The following is a 20,871-nucleotide window of genomic DNA, read 5'->3' on the forward strand; positions in this document are numbered from 1 at the left end:
ATATTGCATGAAAAATCAACATGCTAAAGACAAAAAATTGCTCAACTCAAAATGTGGCTTTTTTGAAAAAGTACCAAAGACATGTCTATTTATAACTTTTGATTTTCACAAATTTAAAAATGGGATTTTGTGGAATTGAACACTATTTGGCGTCATTTGCCATCAAAATCTCCAAAATTATGTTTTTTGGCTTGTTACAGTATTGCATGAAATCGAAGATAAAGTGCTGACTATATTTTGTAATGGTGTGGGAAATGTCAGGGCGATCGCTGTGCTCAAGTTGATAAAAATCTTCTTCACATCAAGATTAGTTGTAGCCACGTATCCTAATCCCTTATTGAAGTGTGTCAATGAGGAATTTTCGAGACCTTAGAAAATAGAGTCGTAATGGACTTGAAAACGTTTCAAGATATAGTTTCTCAAACAGTTTGAAAATTTTCTGGTTTAAAAAAATACTCGAAACTCTGACATTTTAAAACAAGATTGGGGCTTTTCACAAACCATGTACACAGCAAAAAAATAATTTTGATATCACATCAAAGTGGATGCACTACAATCATGTCGAAAATTTCATGTAATTTTTATGACCACATAAATAAACAAATGCAGTAAAAGCAGCGTAATGCCAGTTCATGCATTGTATTAATGATAATTTTGTCCTTTTTAGCAAGTAATATTACATCATATTTTCGACATGATTGTAGTGCATCCACTTTGACGTGATACCAAAATTATTTTTTTGCTGTGTAGACATTTAGTGTGGGGTTGATGAGTGTATACAGTTCATACGTATTTTTTTTTAATATTTGTGTATGAACTTTGCTGCGATCTCAGTAATTATTAGGTTTTCTTACTGAGTCTCGAAAAACTTGTTGCTCAATCTCACCAAACAACCGTCATGATAGCTGAGATTCCAGTCAGGCACTCGGCTGTGCACTGGCAAAAAAAAAAAAAAAAAACGAAGTGTGTACGTAAATAATGGACTGTTACTAAGGGCCCGGGCATGACAAATTTGTCAAATTAATAGTTTTTTGGCACATGGAACATTGTTGAAGATGCTAATTTCAAATAACAGACTAAAGTGGTAATTTTCATACGATAGATGAGGAGATGAAAGTATAGAGTTGATAGTTTCGTTAGAGTACGGCAGTGTGAAATTGTTTATATAGAGAGTAGAAAGCGAGCAAGGGCAACTTTTATGAATGAAGGTACAAATCGGTTTGATCATCTCTCTTTACCAAACTCCCCCGTTGGAGAGGGATGGTGAGGGGTATTCCTCCCACCACAACTGGCAAAAGAGATGATCACCGACACGCTCAAGTACCGACGATATGTTTGAAACAGTTCTATCGATGTTTACCGCACTCAAGTTGTTATCTGAAGGAAAGCATCCAGTCGTAGCTATCAAGATAGCTTAAAAATTAAAATTCAAAAAACCTCCAACACAAAATCTGAAAACGTTTAGCAAACTTACAGGGTAAGTTAAATTTACTTCATGTCAAGGGAATGACATAAATCTGGGTAAACTCATAGTGATGTTTGAATGTCAAAACATGAACTCAAATCGATTAATTAAACAGCTTTGAAGTTCTCGATCAACTATCTAGAAAACATAAACCAGTTAATTTGGAAGATTCATATCATGCACAGTATGAAAAAAATGTGTAATTGTCTGTTAAAACACATATTCCATGATAAATCAAATACGTTTGCATAAATTCTTAAAATTACATGTTGTGTTTTGTAAAGATATTAAATTCAATGTCATGTAATTTATTCTCATAGATGGGTTTTTGATTATACCGCTTTCCTTCGGATAATTTCGAATGATTTCATCGTATTTTTTTTTTACTTATTTCCATACACTAACTAGATTTCAAAATAATAAGAACACCAATAACTCCAAAGCACGCTCTTCATGAATGCATATTTTGACATCACTGTGACCCGCTTGCAGCGCATAACATGCGAATCGATGTTTTTAAATAAGTCCCGCTGGTCCTTCAGGAGCACCACGATCGAAATTTGCAAGCGCAGATCCGGTTTGAATTCTTGGGAAATTCCACGTTCTAAGCGGTGGAACGGAAACTTATGTAACATTAACCCAGCAAAGTGTTTGCATAGTGACGGATCTGACGAAAAGCTTCTGTTCCCGAACGAAGCCGATGAGGCCTATTCATTCTTCCGTTGGCCGGATCTCATTTATGTCTTATGTGAGTTTATCGCTACGTATGGGGTACATTGCATCTCGTTGATTCCCAAGCGGTTCGCATAGTATCGGACCATCCATATTCAGATTGGATGAAATTACGTACTGAGAAAATCGAAGAAATTAGTGTTGTGCGTATAATTTATGAAGCTGTTATGATTGTGGTGCTTACCATAATATTTCTACATTCTGTTTCTACTTCCAGTGCGTTTGGACGAATTTACGGTTCTGTGGAATTTTGGAATTCCGGAGAACTTCGAGATTAGGGCTTAATTGCTTTTGTAAACCAAAACGTCATTGGCCGATTTCTCGCGAATTCAATCTTAATCTAAAGAACAAACAACACAAACAGGTAGAGGAATGGTTCCTGTATCATTTGGTATAGTTTGTTCACGAAATTGACCTTCAATTCGCGAGAAATTACGCCCAAATCTCAAAGTTCACCGGAATTACGGTTCAGTGGAATTACTGAAAGATACAAGTCTTATGCGTGGATGAACCAACAAAATCCCCAAGCAACACAATTTGTCATAAACGGGTTTACATAACTTATTTATGACAATATCAGCGGTAAATATTTACGTCGAGTCACTTATATACAACTTATTTATACCGAAAAAAGCGCAAGAGGTGGGATCTATATATAACATTTGCTTGACATGCGCAACTTATTTATGACTATAACGCAACCTACTGTATTGGACATGTTGTAAATTAATTTCATCCTTCCTACGAATGGAATTTGTTTATCATCAATTTACACAACTTATTCTTCTGAGGAATTTTTTCGTGCGAATAAAGTGCCTAAACTGAGATTCCGTACGGCAAACATTTATGCGGTTGCAAATTTATGGTAAATCTTTACATTCTACTTCTAAAAAACTCATTGGTTCTTAGAAAAAGCTTAATATAATAAATTGAATTGCATAAAAAATTCTGGATAAAATTCCCCAACTTTGCAAAAAACAAAAATAAATAGAAAATCAACTTTCTTTTTTTATTATCTTTCTTTTCTCTTTTACAAGACGTACATGTGATGTTGAAAGCACAAATTAATTGTTTTTTCATTCTTCATTGGTCATTGCTCAGCCATATTGTAGTGCAGTTTGTAGAATGCATTGAGAAATTTCATAATTGTTATCAAAACATGTTTATAACACGAAAAACAAGAACATTACTTGTATCGTATATTGAAGTTATAATTAGGTATTGCAACTCTCAATTGCCTATTTATAACACTTTTATAACTGATTGTTTTTGATGAAAACTTGTTAGCCTTATATACAACATGTTTTCATATGTTATTTTTGGAAACATGAGTAAAACTGAAATATAACTTATTGATAACATGTTATGAATAAGTTATATTTCAGTTATACTCATGTTTCCAAAAATGACATATGAAAACATGTTGTATATAAGGCTAGCAAGTTTTCATCAAAAACAATCAGTTAGAAAAGTGTTATAAACTGGTAATTGAGACATGCAATATCAAATTATAACTTCAAGATAACAAGTGCTTGTCAGAAAGGTTGAATACGTCACAAACAACAATACAACGCGTCTAAAACAGAATGTTTTTAAAGCAATTAATATATAACTTATTTACAACTGGATTTTTTTTTAATTTTTCATGCGAGATATTGCAAGTGTTACTTGGGTCGGGTCATTACTGTACTGTTAATACGAGAGCAAGTTTGTTTTGATGTACACATCTTTTATCAGGCCGCTGCGATGCTTTGTTGTTAAACGTCAAATATCGATTAGTTTTTCGTTAGGACGTATCAGCTTTTGTAAATACATTTGATCGTCGATTTGGTGTACCTGGTGGCTCATCCACGCATACTAACACCACTATCAGTTAGGGGAAAATTTCCCCTATCTGATGGTAGTGTTAACATGCGTGGGTGAGCTACCAGTTACGCCAAATCGACGATCAAATGCATTGTTTACATAAGCTGATACGTCCCTTCGAAAAAGTAATCGTGAAATGCTGCATGCCGAAGAAATTTTATGTTTAGGAAATTTAAAATTATAGTGTAAATGATGGAAAGTTGAATGTGGCATGTTCTGATTTTCAATTAAATGTAAACCGTTCAATTAAAATTATATCGAAAGGGATCCAAAGTGTATTAATTTGGTTGTACGTCTTTAAAAATGCAAAATTGTGTGCGATATTGCATTACGTGAGCAATTATTCATCTTCTTCAATAAAGTGAGGTTGTTTTTCATTTATTTGCGTTGCATAGGCTGTCCATCAACTACGTAGATACGTTTTAACACATTGACTCGTTCTTTCTCCTACGTAGACAAGCGTCCATACACATTTTTTATTGGATTGTAGACACCCGTTCATCAACTCCCTCATCCTCCTAAAGTGTCTTATATCCCAAATCAGGACGTGAAGGTTCATTTATGCACACTTGAAATATTTGCGATATGTCCCGAATAGAACCAAACTACTAAACTGAAACTAATAGAAGTGCGCTTAAGCCATTTCAAAATCTTCAGACACGACAATTTGGGATTTCTTCAATGTCATGTAGAATCTTCAAATAAATGCACTATATTCGGCCTGAAGTCCACTGGACCTGTCTTTAAGTTCTCCAAATTTTTCCAAGTTGCTTCTTAGGTGTACCATACTCGAGCAAATATTCATATCAACTTATAAGTACCTTTGCTGCTGTACTAATAGATCGCCTAAGTAAAATAGCACCACCATTACGAAGGGGCAATTATTCCCTTACTGAGGCTGGTGTTAGCTATTGCTTGAAGCCATTGTTTACGAAAGTATATTTTTTTTTTCAGAAAACTGTAATACAAACTCACTATTCTCGTTGATGGCTGAACCGGTTTAAGAGCAACGGGATCCATTATAATTTTGTATTTATCATTCATAGAACCCTTTTCAATTGAATCCCGATCGGATATTTAGGTTCGGAGATATAACCAACAAATTAAATATGGCTATTCATTCACTTTTCTCAGCGATGGCTGAACCGATTTAAGTGCATCCTATATCATTGTGTTAGTTTTTATTTTTCATAAAATAGAATTCATATTGAATTTTATTCCAAGCAGACATTTGGTTCCGAAGATATGACCAAAAGATATATCCACTACTCACTCACTTTTCATGAAATGCCGTTCTACGCATATCTGTCCCATGTTATAAAAGTAACATCTGAGAAAATCGCGAATAATGTTTCGAACCATTTCTGCTCATTGAAAGAAATATAAGTTAAAATAAGTTAGTGCATTGTTCACATTTCAACAGAATCAATTTGTTTGAGTGAAAACTACAGAAATTACCTTCAATTAAATTAATCAAGCCTATTTTTATACGAAAAAAATTCAGTGGGACTGTTATGCCGAGAAATTTACTATGAAGTAGGAAATTCTACGCATATCAGTTCCACTAAGAACTATTACTTTCCATGTTGCTTTGATGGCCACGTTGCGTTTGACGTCTTTACTCTTGTGATTGTGGTTGTGTTTACATAAGCCTGCTTGAGTTCTCCGCGAAGTTTTGAAAGTGGATAGTTTGAATAGGTTTGCATCATTAACTGAAACCAACAATAAGTGAGTTGACATTACTGCAATCGTCGTTTGCTACATCTATAAAGCCTATAAGTATGGGCATCTTGAGAAACAAATGATGAATACTCTGTGTAGAACACAGCAAGATTGTCGATCGTGGACTTCGATTTTTTTTTTTTTTTTTTTAACTCTTTATTTGTTCCAAATTCAAAATAAATTACATTTCATTTTAACCTAGGTGCTCCAGTTACTGCAGTAACGTACCAGCCTTAATTGTTATGATATATATCTAAGTGTTTTTACATTGTTCATGTCTTGGCAATTCAGTATTTTAAACAGGTTTTTTAACCTGCATGTCAGTATAACAATTGATATCTTAAAACTAAAAACTAAAACTAAATCTTATCTAAGTATAAAGGGAATTAATCGTTGCAATTGAGGATTGTAACGATTTTTGCCGGAAATTATTAATTATTTTGTTGGACATTTGTGCTAAAGTCTCAACATTCGAAATTCTATGTACTTCGGAAGTACTGTACCAGGGAGGCAACTTCAAAATCATTTTCATAATTTTGTTCTGAATCCTTTGAAGTGCTTTTTTCCTGGTAGTGCAGCAACTAGACCATATTGGCACAGCGTAAAGCATGGCCGGTCTAAAAACTTGTTTAAATATTAGAAGTTTATTCGTCAGGCAAAGTTTGGATTTCCTGTTTATAAGAGGATACAAACATTTTATATATTTGTTACATTTGGCTTGAATGCCCTCAATGTGATCTTTAAAAGTTAATTTTTGGTCAAGTATTAATCCAAGATATTTCACTTGGTTTGACCAGGAAATTGGAACTCCGTTCATAGTGACTATGTGACTACTACTAGGTTTCAAAAACGAAGCTCTAGGCTTATGTGGAAATATTATAAGTTGAGTTTTGGAAGCGTTGGGAGAAATCTTCCATTTTTGTAAATAAGAAGAGAAAATATCTAAACTTTTCTGCAGTCTGCTGCAAATAACACGAAGACTTCTTCCTTTAGCGGAAATGCCTGTGTCATCAGCGAACAAAGATTTGTGGCAACCCTGAGGCAAATCAGGGAGGTCCGAAGTGAAAATGTTATACAATATAGGTACAAGAATGCTACCCTGAGGAACTCCTGCCCTAACAGGTAGTCGATTAGATTTGGAATTTTGATAATTTACTTGAAGAGTTCTGTCAGTTAAATAATTTTGAACTAATTTCATAATATAAAGTGGAAAATTAAACTTTTTCAATTTAGCAATCAAATCTTCATGCCAAACACTGTCGAATGCTTTTTCTATGTCTAGAAGAGCAACTCCAGTTGAGTGGCCTTCAGATTTGTTTGAACGAATTAAATTGTTAACTCTTAAGAGTTGATGAGTAGTTGAATGCCCATGGCGAAATCCAAACTGCTCATCTGCAAAAATTGAGTTCGTATTGATGTGAAGCATCATTCTATTCAAAATTATCTTTTCAAAAAGTTTACTTATTGAAGAAAGCAAACTTATTGGACGGTAGCTAGAAGCTTCAGCTGGATTTTTATCCGGCTTCAAAATTGGAACAACTTTTGCATTTTTCCATTTATCAGGAAAGTATGCCAAATGGAAACATCTGTTAAATAATTTTACCAAGAAAGACACGGTACTCTCTGGGAGTTTTTTGATGAGGATATAGAAAATTCCATCATCACCTGGAGCTTTCATATTTTGAAATTTTTTAGTTATAGACCTTACTTCGTCCAAATCAGTCCCCCAGGAATCATCAAAAATATTTTCCCGAGAGAAAATATTCAGAAAATCCCGAGCAACCTGATTCTCAATAGGACTAGTAAGACCCAAACTGAAATTATGGGAACTCTCGAATTGCTTAGCAAGTTTCTGCGCTTTTTCCAAATTTGTGATCAAAATTTTACCACCTTCTTTAAGCGCTGGAATAGGCTTTTGAGGTTTTTTCAAAATTTTTATGAGTTTCCAAAAGGGTTTGGAACTCGGGTCTAATTTAGAAATATTATTTTCAAAAATTTTGTTCCTCAGGGCAGAGAATCGCTTTTTAATTTGTTTTTGCAAATCCCGCCAGATAACTTTCATGGCAGGATCGCGTGTTCTTTGATATTGTCTCCTACGGACATTTTTAAGACGGATCAAGAGCTGAAGATCATCGTCTATTATAATTGAATCGAATTTAACCTCGCATTTTGGTACTGAGGCAGCTCTTGCTTCAACTATAGAAGTAGTCAGAGATTCAAGAGCATAATTAATTTCACCTTTGGTTTGCAAAGGAATGTTTGGATCGAAGTTATATTCCATAAATGTTCGATACTGCTCCCAATCAGCTCTATGGTAATTGAAAGTAGAGCTGTTGGGATTACAAATTATTTCTTGGGATATTTCAAAAGTTACTGGAAGGTGATCAGAACCGAAGTCAGCATGGGTAACCAATTGGCTACAAAGTTGACATGAATCAGTTAAGACCAAATCAATAGTGGAGGGATTTCTTGCAGAAGAAAAGCATGTTGGGCTGTTTGGATATTGAATAGTGTAATAACCTGCAGAACAATCATTAAACAGAATATTACCATTGGAATTGCTTTGAGCATTATTCCATGAGCGGTGTTTTGCATTAAAATCACCAATAATGAAGAATTTAGACCTATGACGGGTAAGTTTCTGGAGGTCACCCTTGAGAAAATTCTTTTGCTGGCCTACGCATTGGAATGGCAAATAGACAGCTATAAACGTAAGTTGTCCAAATTTTGTTTCAACAGAAACTCCCAAAGTTTCAAAAACTTTGGTTTCAAATGAAGAAAGAATTTTATGTTTGATTCGTCTATGAATAATGATGGCAACGCCACCACAGGGTCCATCAAGACGATCATTTCTATAAATCAAGTAATTTGCGTCCTTCTTAACCTTATGGGCATGTTTAAGGAACGTTTCAGTTATAACGGCAATATGCACGTTATGAACTCTCAAAAAGTTAAATAGCTCGTCTTCATTATCTTTAGGAGATCGAGCATTCCAATTTACAATATTTAATGCTTTAAAATCCATTACTGAATTTTAAAGTCATGACAATATTATTTGCAAATTTTACTCCAGTTTGAATAGCATCAAACATGGAGTTAGATTTAAGCATATCAGAAATCATGTCAATTAATGAATTCTGTAAAAATTCCATTTTGGGGGCAGTAATGCTTCCTAAGTCAAAATTGTCAAAATTTCCGTTAGAACGTTGGTTAGTATTTTGATTTCTACCCGCTGCAATAGCAGCATAGGTAGCTCCATTAACTCGCTGAACATTGTTAGCAGCGAGGGGAGTAGGTACAGATGAAACATTTGAAGCAGGGGAGATATTTGTACCTACGGGTACGAATGTAGAATTTGTTCCTCGCTGACCGTTGTTAACAGCAGAGGAATTTGTACCTGGTCGGAAACGTGGAGCGTTTCCTACCTGACGGTTAGAACGAGATTGTAGGATCGCTTTGCGAATCTTACATTCCCAAAAATTGGATTTGTGGTTTTCACCACAATTTGAACATTTAAATTTCTTAGGATCTTCCTTCACAGGACAGTCGTCCTTTGCGTGAGAGGAATCACCACAATTCATGCATTTAGCTGGCATGTAGCAATTTTTAGTTCCGTGACCCCATCCCTGGCACTTACGGCACTGGGTGAGGTTTTGGAAATTTCCTCCAGTCTTCCTGAAGTGTTCCCACTTCACTCGGACATGGAGCATAAGGCTAGCTTTTTTTAAGGCCTTAAGGTTGTTTAGTTCACTAGACTTGAAGTGAACTAAATAAAAATCATTAGAAATCCCGTTGCGCGAATCGCCAGGACGGGATTTCATTTTCATTTTGATTACTTGGAGTGGCACAACTCCAAGTAATTTTGCCAGTTCATCTTTGATCTGATCCAGGGATTCACCACTGGGCAGTCCTTTCATGACAACCTTGAACACACGTTCAGTTTTGTGTCGTAAGTAAAAAAATTGTGCTTCTTCTCAGTAAGATACTTGAGAAGACATTTAAATCCGTCCAAGGTTTCAGCCAATACACGGCATTCACCCCGACGTCCAATTTGTAGTGAAAACTTAACTTTCACGAAATTCAAAAGTTCCATGCGAAGAGCATGGAAATCGGTAGTGGTTATCACAATAGGGGGAATCTTTTCCTTCTTGGCATTAAGCCGGGAAAGTTTAATAGAATTTTTCTTGGATGATGGATCATTCTCATCATCCGTGAGCAAATCAAATTGATTACTCAAATTAATTTCATCAGAAGGGGGGTCAAGAGTTTGCCCCTTTCTTTTGCGTTTAGGCGCCATGGCGGCAGTAAATTTTTATCCAAATCGATTTCCAAGCAGATTACTATAAGAATCTGAAGGATCGAAGAGGAATTTTCCAAATCGATATCCAAGAAGCATTACCTCGGGTAGGGTCCAAACAAGGATCGAAGAGGAATAAGAGTTGAACAAGGTAGAAAATTTTTACAGGTTGAGCACTGAAAAGTGCTGTTTAAATTTGTTGTAGCTTTAGGTAGTAGTAACACTTCCTTCAGCAAAAAGCAAATAGATCCGCACGGCAAGAGAGCACGATGCGGACTGATGGACTTCGATGATTTCAAGAAAGACTTTGGAAAAGTTAACATACACAGTAAGGATTTCATTAAATTCAACCAAATGCATCCACGGTAGTATATTGAGAACATTCTAACGACTAAATTTATGAAAGGACTACACGACAACGGATATTCTGCATCAGTCAACAGGAACCTTATTTTAACTACAAAATTTGGTAGCAGCTATCAACTAGATGAATGAACACATGAAGTGACAGAAAGTGCTATCATTGTTAACTCCGTTGCTTCGAGTTGCTTTAGACAATAATACGTACTTTTTTAATCATACTAATTATTGGAAGATGTTTATACATCGTTGCTACATACAATTCAATTTTAAATCATGTTATTTTGTCTTTGGTTTAATTTAGGATCATTACACTGCTTATTATCTGATTAACATTACTCTAATAATGCACAGTTTGAAATCTGAACTATAATCTGGTGTTTAAATATAAATTCCCGTTTCTCTTCATGTTTTGCATCATAAAATAAAGCTTGTAATTCTATTTTTCATCATAAAATGAAGCTTCTACTTCCCGAAATGACTCATTGAGTTTCTTTTGATCATATAAACCCTGTTTCAATCATTCGTGCACTCAAATCGATTCGTTAATAAAAGATTCAGTAAAACATTCTTTTTGTGGGACAGTTATGAGTAGAATTTGAACATGGGACAATTAGACTTGATGTTGTTTTTAAATAGCCCAAAACAAATAACATGTTTTTCTATTTGCATTCGAAAGCTTACCTAAAAAAGTACTGTTTTATGAACAAAAGTGAAAAACGACCAAAAGTAACATGGGACAGATATGCGTAGAACGGCAGTGAAGATGGCTGAACCGATTTGCATGGAACCTGATGCATTTTGTTTATATCAATCTCCCAAAGAAGTTTATTGAATTTAATCCCAATCCCAATGTCCTTGTGATATGAAAAAAAATACAAATAAACAATGGTACTCACGCAGTTTTTATGGATATGGAGTCATTTTAAGCATAAACGATTCAAGTTTGATTGCATCTGGATGTCATAGAACTTAATTCCACCTGGACATTTGGTTTCAGTGATATGAACCAATATGTAAATTTAGAAACTTTCTCTCCACACATATTGACGCAGAAGTTTTTTACCCAAAATCAGGCATATCTCATCCTGCTACAAACATAATCTAGTCTTTTGATCAGTCGATAATAAGAGATCGGTTCCAAATCCCACTGAAATTAACTTTTAAAGTTTTGGTTCTACTGCTGCAGTACCTGCTGAAATTCCTTACTTTTGAGCTTCATAATCCTTGTGGGATTGCCTGTCAATAGAATCTATGGTAAATGGGGAAATCTACAATACAACAAGGGGGTTTTTATGTATCTTAACCGTACAAAAATCACTTTTTCACTATTCAGCTATGAATAATTTTATTTTTATTTTGTTGAAAATCCATACTACATGGGACGTAATGTAGATCTATTATAATAACAACATTTTTAGTTAACTTGTATGATATGTATTATGTATAAGATCGATTGTTAGCAAAAGATTGTGTTTTGATTTTATATTATTTTATGGTATTTGTATGGTTATTTTTTCCGGGTTTAGATGGATCAATTAGGTTTATTTTATTACTGATTCGACTGTGTAGGAGAAAAAAGTTCATACACGGTCTTTGTAATAATAACTTTAAAACAAAACATTGGCATTCCTGAAACCTTCACCATTTGAAAGAGAGCACTTTTCCCATGATTATGACACTACAGTCCCTTCCCGTTTTGGACAACACGTGATTTTTGTATTTTTTTTTTTACTTTCTATAAAATTCATCGATAGCTTTATTTACTTTGTGATCATACTAGAACATCACACTACGAAAAAGACATGTAAATTTCAGTGCCCTGAGACCGACACATGCAAGCGGCCCTTTTGACATAAGAATCAGTAGAAAAGGACGAGAAAATCAATTCAATCAAACGCGCTTTTCATCGAGTTGCATATGTTTCAGTTTCAGGACACTTAATTTTACATGCCATATTTGTTTACGTTCCATGATTTACGTCAAAGCTGAATTACGTCTCGTGTAAAAATAGTAATTTCTAAGTGTGATTATTAAGGGATTACTGATCCTTGGTACTTCATAATAAATGTCTAGAAAGCACTTTAGTAAATCTGGAGAAAGTAACTGCTGATGAGATTGTGTTGCCAAAAACGGGACGGCCCTTTTTTTTATAAATATTTTCCATTCAAAAACATTGAGAAAAAGTGACCCATAGAAATAAACGCTCAAATTGACCCCAATGTTGTATGGAAAAGTGCCCCGATGTATAAAATAAGTAATAGTGTCAACATGACGAGAAAAGCCTCCTCTTTCGAATGGTGGACGTTTCGGGAATGTCCAATATTATGTTTTAAAGTAATTCTAACAAAGACACCGTAGATAATACACCCCTGGGAAAAAATTCTTGCCGCCCAATTTCATTGAACAGTGGTCCAGGATGGGAATTTAGCAGGAATGATTTATAGCCTGAAATTGAAACTTTGGGGATATCAAAAAGTTTCTTTCACAAAATTAAGCCCTGGTGTCAATTAATATGAGGCTGGTTCTTATTTTCATAAAAAAAACAAAATTTGTATAAATGAAGGATGTTTTTCTTTTAAAAATACGCCATTTCAAATATTATATATATAACCAATATAAAAACTATCCTTAGACGACATTAAAAAAAAAACGTAAATTATGCTATATAATTATAAAAAAAGAGTTTTTGAGAAAACAACATGTCATGAAGCTTCAACACTCTCTCGTAGATGACTTCCATGAGAAATTTGAGTAATAGTGCTAAAAATTTAAATTTTTAGGTAGATTCTAATTAAATTTTGAAAAATTGCTCTACAATGTGAACGTTAAGAGAGAAAAAAAGTTTATTGAGCAAAGTTGCAACGCATTTACTAAACTACAATTTTGCTGAGAAACATACACACTTAGATTATTTTACCGAAATCTGTGAAATTTTACCGAAATCTCAACAGCTGAATGTTCGGTAAACAGTTCGGTGATTTTTCACAGATTTCCTGTAAATTTTCACAGATATTCGGTGAAAAATTACAGGAAATCTGTGAAAAATCACCGAACTGTTTACCGAACGTTCAGCTGTTGAGATTTCGGTAAAATTTCACAGATTTCGGTGAAATAATCTTAGTGTGTATGTCTTCATTTCCAAAAATATGAAAGTTTTTTTTTTAATATCTGATAATTTGAGGACAACCCTAATGTTGACAAGTATCCTAAAGAAAGATTTGTTTAAGCATAAAAAGTTCACCGAAGACACCAACCGTCTAAACATTAAAACAAAAGTATCAAAAAAATATATAATATGTTTTTAGGGTGGCTATCTGTCACAGAAACGCATTGTAATTTTAACTAAAAAATAAGAGCAAAAAAATTGTGTTAGAAACATCCTTAGTCAAAAGAGAAAAATTGCTCTAAAACGGAAAATTTAAAAGAGATAATGAAGTATTTTTAACAAAATTGGTTCAAATTAGCTGAGCTAAAACTTTGTCGAAGACCGTACACCTTTATTTCTGGAAATAGAAAGTTTTTTTTTTTCAATGATAATAAGCACCACCCTAATATTGATTGACACCTACTATTAGGAGCATATTTTATCCATGTTTCAATTTCGGGCTCTAAATGCATCTTTTATGCTAAATTCCAATTCTGGATCACTGTGCATTACATTCTCATTTCCAATTCAAGGATTTTACTTGCAGAGATGTTAGTTGAAGTAGGGGAAATGACGGCTTCGGCATGACAGACTATTTTCGGCAACCCAAATTGAAACTATAATTTCACTGTATTTTCTTACTAAAACACTTCGCTGAATGCATTCAAACGATTCTTTAGGCTTTCAGCTTCAATATTATTATATTTTTACCACTGAGATAAAGCAATCTAGCAGGGGTTTTTTTAATGGAACATACGAACTACAAAATGCTGCTGATTTCGAGTTGCCGATCAAAGCCCAACACGCAACTCAAATAGAAAGGTTTCCGAATAAAAAGATGTTGACCACAATAGTCGCTCTCACTAGAGAAGGTTGGGGCTGTGTAAAAGCATTTAAAACAGTTTTTGACAATTCTTTCAACTGAAATTGTTAGAGCAGCTGGCAGCAAAAGATTGTAAACAAACCAATACTGCATATGTGTGCGTTCCTTAGAGAAAAAGGCTTTAGATAGTTGCTCGCTGCTTAGGTTGCCGAGAATATGTAAATTAGCATTTTTGTATGTCAAACTCATGAATTATGAACGGCAAACATTATGGGCTGTGTTGTCCCCTAAAAAGACTAAAAAGTTCATCCAAGCATGAGATAAACTACACTCAAAAAATTCTACACGTCATCATCATGTGTCTCGCACTTAATTTTGCGCTTATTGTGAAACACATCCATTTCACTTGTGAATCTTATGCTATGAATCATGCTTGAACACTGTGGATTTTAATTGTGACACACTTGGATTCTATGTGCCTCATATGGGGATATCAATAGCTTTGCACATCATAGTTCAATATTCTACTTTATCGACTTCTACTTTGTCGACTCTTAAAATTAATCGACAAATATATAAACAAAACTGCCAGAGGCCAGAGCTTTCAGATACATTTTTAATGGGTCTGATTTGGGATTCGATCATGGACTGTTGTGGTGTGCTGCTGCCGGTGTCTTCGTTCGACCCCATTGTGCCACGGTTGTTCTCATATATGAGGCGGGTTGATAGGATAAAGTCACGACTCTTGTTTTCGATGTTTACCTTTCTGAGCAAGCAATTCACATCGCATTGAAATGCAAAACAATTTAAATCCATCTGTTTTGAACAGTAGTGTGATTTAATGTGCAATACACTTGAATAGATAGTGAAAGATTTTCAACATTTCAAAGTTTGAAACACTATAAATTAACGTGTATAACACATTGCACCAAGGTGAAATACACTTAAAGGAAATGTGATTGTGCATTTAAAAAATCAAGTGTTTAAACACTTCGATCAAACGTGTGAAATTTTTTGAGTGTATTCTGTTGCTTATCCTATATTTATTTAAACAACAAAAATACTTAGTATGCACTTTCATTTAACGGCAGTAGAAGTGAAAAAGTCCGATCTGAGGAAGCCTGCCGAGCAAAGTCTGATATCAAATAAAAAACCAAATTTGATATTGTAATGTGATGATTACTGAGGTTGCCGCCGTTTTGTTCGTTTTAACGGATAAAATATCAAAATTGAGAGCATAAAATCTTCCTGTTACATAAAATCTAGACTAACATTTGAAAGGGGCGTAAAAGCCAAAATGTAAACAAACCATATTTTGCCACATATAGAGAGAATAGTTCACAAACTACTCGATAAACACGAAAATGTAGAAGAAAATATCACTTCAAATCATCAAAAACGTTTCTTCTTACATGGCGTATTTCCAACTTTCAACTCTATGATGCATCTGGTTGTTACGCCTTGCACCAGAACTACGAATTATATCGTTTTAAAATGCCAAACGTATTGAGTCTGTAGTATCTAGTCACGCCCGATTCATTTGAAATGCATCCGATTGATAGTTCACGTGTAAACAACGAACAAAAAGAAGTCCAAAAAATCTCCGGGCGTAATTCCACTCTCACAAAATTTGCGAACGAAGAACCAAGGCGGAACAACAAACAAAATATCCCGAGGGTGTACTTCCACGGCGTATCACCAGTGTTGGCAGTTCAAAGGGTGGATGATCCGGGGGGTAACAACATGTATGAAATTATCAGGGCGTATGATGTTTTCTTCTCGATTTCACGTCAAAGAAAACTTTTTTTGAGTTTTTAGTGATGCATGATGATAGATTACACTATTAACTATAAGTCAAGCTTATAAAATCATCCAGAAAATGGAAAATCGTGAAATAGGAGTAATTTTTAGGTCATCAAAATTCAGAAGCGATTTTCTCGATATGGTCATTTTGGAATTACGCCCTTTTCAAATGTTAGTCTAGAAATGGAAAACTTATTCTGCTGTCAGTGAAAGCAAACTGAAAACTCGATTTGATGTGCATTTTTCATGTTGATAACAAAAAAGTATTCATTCTGGAGGTGGCTGGGTTTGATTCACGGTCTGTTCTACGAATTTTTCGGTTTGAAAAATTTCTCGACTTCCCAAGGTATATAGTATGATTGTACTTGCCACACAATTATAATTATGCAAAAATGGTACAGGCATCGAAAGCTCTTAACTAATAACTGTGGAAGTGCATCTAGAACACTAAGTTGGGAGCACGCAATAAGCTAATATGCAATAAACAATAAGCTTAAAATGCGATGGAGGAGAAGTTCTACAAAGGCAATAAAAACAAACTGCAGCAACATATTCAAGAGAGAGTTAAAGTACAGCAATATGTCAACAAAATTTATAATGAGTTGTGTCGATCGCGTGAACTGAAATCAAATTATGATTTCAATTTGATGTTGACATCATAATTTTATTTCGATTTGCTGTCATTTTATTGCTGGACTTTGCTCGGGCTCGGATAGAAAAGCTGTTAAAAGCAATTCGAACCCAATACATAGTTAGACTGCTTGTAGAAATTTGTGACAACTTTTTAAACTGTAATTTGGAGCAGTTGCGTTTGAGGATTAACAGCTACAAAGAGCCATATGCCACTCTGGGCCACATTCCTCGATCATATATGGTGATTTGACCTCTTCCAGATATTGTCTGTGAACAAGCTTTTGGTCTGTTTCCTGATCCTTGGTAAACGCACTGTCTGAGGGTATTTATTAACATTTTTAAGATTCAGTTTAGTGCGGAAGCCGATAATACTTGGTATGGGCAAAATAATAAAAATGATCAATATCTATTGCGATCCTTACCGTACAACCTCGATATTCTCCCGACGTAGTCCGCACTGCCACAAACTACGCGGAGGCCACGCAGCGGAATCCCATCATAGCAGGGTTGCTTCCACTTACTTGCTATATAAAATTCAAAGTGTTTGTTGTTACTTCATGCGTGAAGTTTACGATTTTCAAAGTTGGTTGCAATTCTATGCTAATATCAACATGAATCTTTAGTGTGATAATTTATTAACTAGAAAAAGTTCTGAAGAGGGGTGATTGATAGTTCCGCTAGAGTACGGCAGTGTGAAAATTGAATCGAATTTTAAATTGAGCGAAGGGCCATTAATGCGACAGTACTAAGTCAAACGCACACTCCTTTACCTAACTCATTCAGTAATGGATGAGGGGACTTGAACGTTTTCTATGATTTCATAATTCCGAAAAACAATTGTATTTAGCAAGTGAGTGGAAGCAACCCTGCGATCACAGTAAGTACAGTCAGTCGGTCGATCGGTGAGGTGTTTCTGTACTTACTACCCAACCAAGATCAGCATCAAGAAGCGCGTTGTTTTAGTGGAGCGCGCGCCTTCGTTTTGTTTGAATTTACTCATATAAAAGTTACACAGCAGCAACAGCAACTACAATAATAACAACAACAGTAACAGCCACAGAGACCGATTTGAAGGCCAGCCGCATTCCAGAGCGTTGTGTTGTTGGAGTTCTCCGGGTTGCTTTGGTTCGCCTGTCAGGCTCTCAGTTCGAGACACCATTCGATTCAGTTCTCTCGCTTCTCGTTTCTCTTTTGCACCAGCGAGCGATCGCACATGATCTCACTCACTGCGCTGCGCTCTCCACGGTTTCGATCGTTCGTGCAACAGAGCTTGCTCTCACAATGTGTTTCCACCAGAAGGTGAACGGTACGGCGTCGCGTTCGGTCCCGCAAAGGTTCGAGATTTGAATTATTCGGAACGGTTTTTTTTTTATTTGCTGTTTCCATACTGTGAGATAAGCGCAGTCGTGCAACGCGGTTAAGTCGGTCGGTCCCCGAGCCGAATAAAGTGTCAGAGTGAATTTAGTTTTGAATTGAAAAGTTTAAATTTGAAAAACTTCAAACAGAGAAGGATTTACTGAAGATCTAAGTGTGACGATTATATTCAAAGTGATGTAAGTGTAAAATGTTTTTTGATTGTTCTATAAGCCAGTAATAAGAAAGTGATTGCCGGATCCAAGCGGATCGAAAATAGTGTCCGGATTGGCTAGAGCAAAGCCAGCCGGTCCAGCAGATGGTGTAAACTGAATCCATCGAATGTACATTGTATTTATTTTGTTGTACGTCCTCTCATCGCCGGAGGGCTCAAATTCTTCGCTTCCCTCGTGTGTTTTCCACACTTGTTAATGTGATTCCTTTGCTACGTGCACGTATCGCGTTTCAAACGTCTTCAAAAAGTCATTAAACAACGGCAAGCGGAGGTTTGTGCTTCCAGCAACGAATAGCTACACAAACACACATACACATGGCTGGAAACTGGAGAAAAAGGATCTCCGGATGGATCTAATTTGATGGTTTCAGCATACTACAATGTATTCCAGCGCGAACCGTTTCGCGTTTACCTCTGCCCACAGGGAGGATTAGTGGGTCTTACAGGGCTTCGCTGCTGACAGGCTGACAGATGCGGACTTTGTCTGAGTCTGGCTTTAGGGAATATTAAGATTAATGAGTGCTTTGGAATGTATACAGACCTATAATTATCCTTCCAAGTCAACCACACTTCGGGGAGTGTCTGTGATGAGTTCTATGTCAGTGTGGGGTCTGAAAAAAGAATCAAAATACTACTTTGTTGTAACTAAAACTTGAACCTCAAAGTGGAAGATAATCACACGGATATGCATGCCTGAAATCTAGCCTCACCGTTTAATCATCGATTTTTTTTTCTGTATCGCTGTGTTTCGGCGAAGCAAATTTTACGACACCTTGACTTGGTATTTCAACGGAGTGAAGAAACTGATGAAGAAAAAAAAAGGCAGTTGAAGAGAGAGCGCGATGATCAAACTCTCGAATAGTTTGCTACAGAAGACGAAGAAAACGGAAAAGAAGAAGAAAACCGAGAGACGCATTCCATTCCCGAATGAGAAGAAACGCAGAAGAGGAAAGGTTCGATGAAGGAAAATGTATATGCTTGGTTCGGTTTCGAGAAGAAGGCATTTAAACACGCAAGCTAAGTTGCAGGCGAGTGTATGAGTGAGCGCTTGCCCGAGAGTGTATGTTGGTACCGAGTGAGTGAATAGCTTTGGGAAAAAAAAACATAAGATCGAACGACTCCTGCAGGGATCGATTGTGTACTCTCAACACATACTGGTGATGCTGGAAACAGAATCTTGGACGGCCAGCTTGCTATTGTTGAGATTTTCTCCCAGTGTGATTCCTACATCCGAAGAAAATTCCAAGTGCCTTTCTGAATTATCCAACAGTGCGTTATTCAGTGACTGAGAACAGCTAAGAAAACTCAAACGCAAGGTGTTAAAACGCGTAAGACCAGAAGCCACACATCGCATGATCATAACCAGTGCCATAAAATGAAGAAAAGCAGCAGCCAGGTTACGACGACTATGCCCAACATAATGGACCTCGCTCGCGGTAAAGGTGCTGGCCGGGAAGCTTTCTGGATGTACTTTTTGCAAGAAATGTAGAAAAAGAAGAATACCTAATTGCATTACCGAGGCCCTTTGCATTGTTGATGCTGCTGTTGTTGTTGTTGTTGTTGTCGGTGGCTTATAACAACCTGTTACAAGCTACCGTGCTGCAAGCCATTAGCCTGCTGGTTCCATCGCACTACTAGACAGATTTATGCACATGCATGTCGGCAAGTTACTGGTTGTTTAAAAGTGGTTTTTCGAAGGCAAAAAGAGATAGAGAGAAGCATACATTGGTTTATGATGAGCTTGATGAGTGGACAAATGTGCATAAGCTTTGTTTCTGGATCCGTGTTTGGGTTTGTTGAAGAGTTGAAAAATCTGCTTGTTCATGCAAACGACATTGAGCGCCATTTGAGGATTTAAAATTTAGTAGTTGAACCAAATCATAGGTGCCACCACTTGATCATGTATAATTGTCACTATTCTTTATTGATTCTTAACTGTAATGTCATTACAATAAATCTCAATTGTTCATCCAGGTTCTACCGTGCGCAATCAGTGCTGAATTAAACCGAAAGCTTCTTCATTTTTTTATTTAAACCATGTTAATTGAAGCAAAAACAAGAATCCACAATTACAAAATCGGTGAGACTTTGATAAAAACCCTGAATGGCGAACAACTCTCCACATAGTTCAATAGTTTTTCGGCATGTACACACATGGAGATGGATGGTATGTTACTTCCTTAGAAGCACAGCACTGTTACTTTAATAATTTAAACTTAGGCAAATTATTCACATTCATGTCGTGCCTTCACTTACATTCATTCGCCTCTAACATTTTCCCTCACCAGAATTCCGTAAAATAAAATATGAAGCTTTTGTAGATTTTAATAATATTTTAAACTTTTGTGAATAAATCAAATCTGTTACTCTTATGCATGACAAACTAGAGCGAACAGATCTTATTATTATTTGTTCAGTGAATGTAATTTACATT

At 35.7% G+C, this 20,871-nt stretch overlaps 1 protein-coding gene across 3 annotated transcripts in view; it reads left to right on the top strand.

Annotated features, from left to right (window-relative positions):
• The window catches only part of LOC135699861 (protein expanded-like), a 200,182-nt gene that overhangs the window by 142,409 nt on the left and 36,902 nt on the right, over positions 1 to 20,871 (top strand). Inside the window, exon 1 of one of the 3 annotated variants that reach the window (XM_065220215.1) lies at positions 18,148 to 18,402. The exons of 1 other annotated variant lie outside the window; for it this stretch is intronic. The gene's annotated coding sequence lies outside the window, so the exon portion shown is untranslated. Of the gene's footprint in view, positions 1 to 18,147; positions 18,403 to 19,073; positions 19,766 to 20,871 lie in introns of those variants that run through there. One more of the 3 variants, XM_065220217.1, reaches the window with a different exon arrangement.

The sequence above is a fragment of the Ochlerotatus camptorhynchus genome, unplaced genomic scaffold (genome assembly GCF_037179485.1).
Source record: "Ochlerotatus camptorhynchus isolate MF236.1 unplaced genomic scaffold, CSIRO-AGI_Acam_v1.1 ptg000120l, whole genome shotgun sequence".
Taxonomy (NCBI): Eukaryota; Metazoa; Arthropoda; class Insecta; order Diptera; family Culicidae; genus Ochlerotatus; species Ochlerotatus camptorhynchus.